This window comes from Triplophysa rosa, unplaced genomic scaffold (assembly GCF_024868665.1).
Source record: "Triplophysa rosa unplaced genomic scaffold, Trosa_1v2 scaffold188_ERROPOS186695, whole genome shotgun sequence".
In the NCBI taxonomy this organism is placed as follows: Eukaryota; Metazoa; Chordata; class Actinopteri; order Cypriniformes; family Nemacheilidae; genus Triplophysa; species Triplophysa rosa.
Genome location: NW_026634199.1, coordinates 65133 through 65398, shown reverse-complemented (window position 1 = coordinate 65398; position 266 = coordinate 65133).

The window sequence follows — 266 nt, the reverse complement described above, 5'->3', positions numbered from 1 at the left end:
TGGTGCTGACTTCAGAAAAGGCCCAGCAGCAGTTACATTGAGACACTGAGTCTTCCAGGAGGCTGTCATCTTAGCCGGCTGGAGTGCAGAGTGCGCAGAGCTACGACAGAGTCTTGACAAGTCACCGCAACTTCACCAGCAGTTAATCATTCCATCAAGAAAAAGCTCAACAGAAACTACTTTCTTCAAAAGAACCAGATTCATCTTTCGCCAACAGGCTAGCCACAGCTAGTCATTTGACATTAGCATACGAGAACATCAATTTG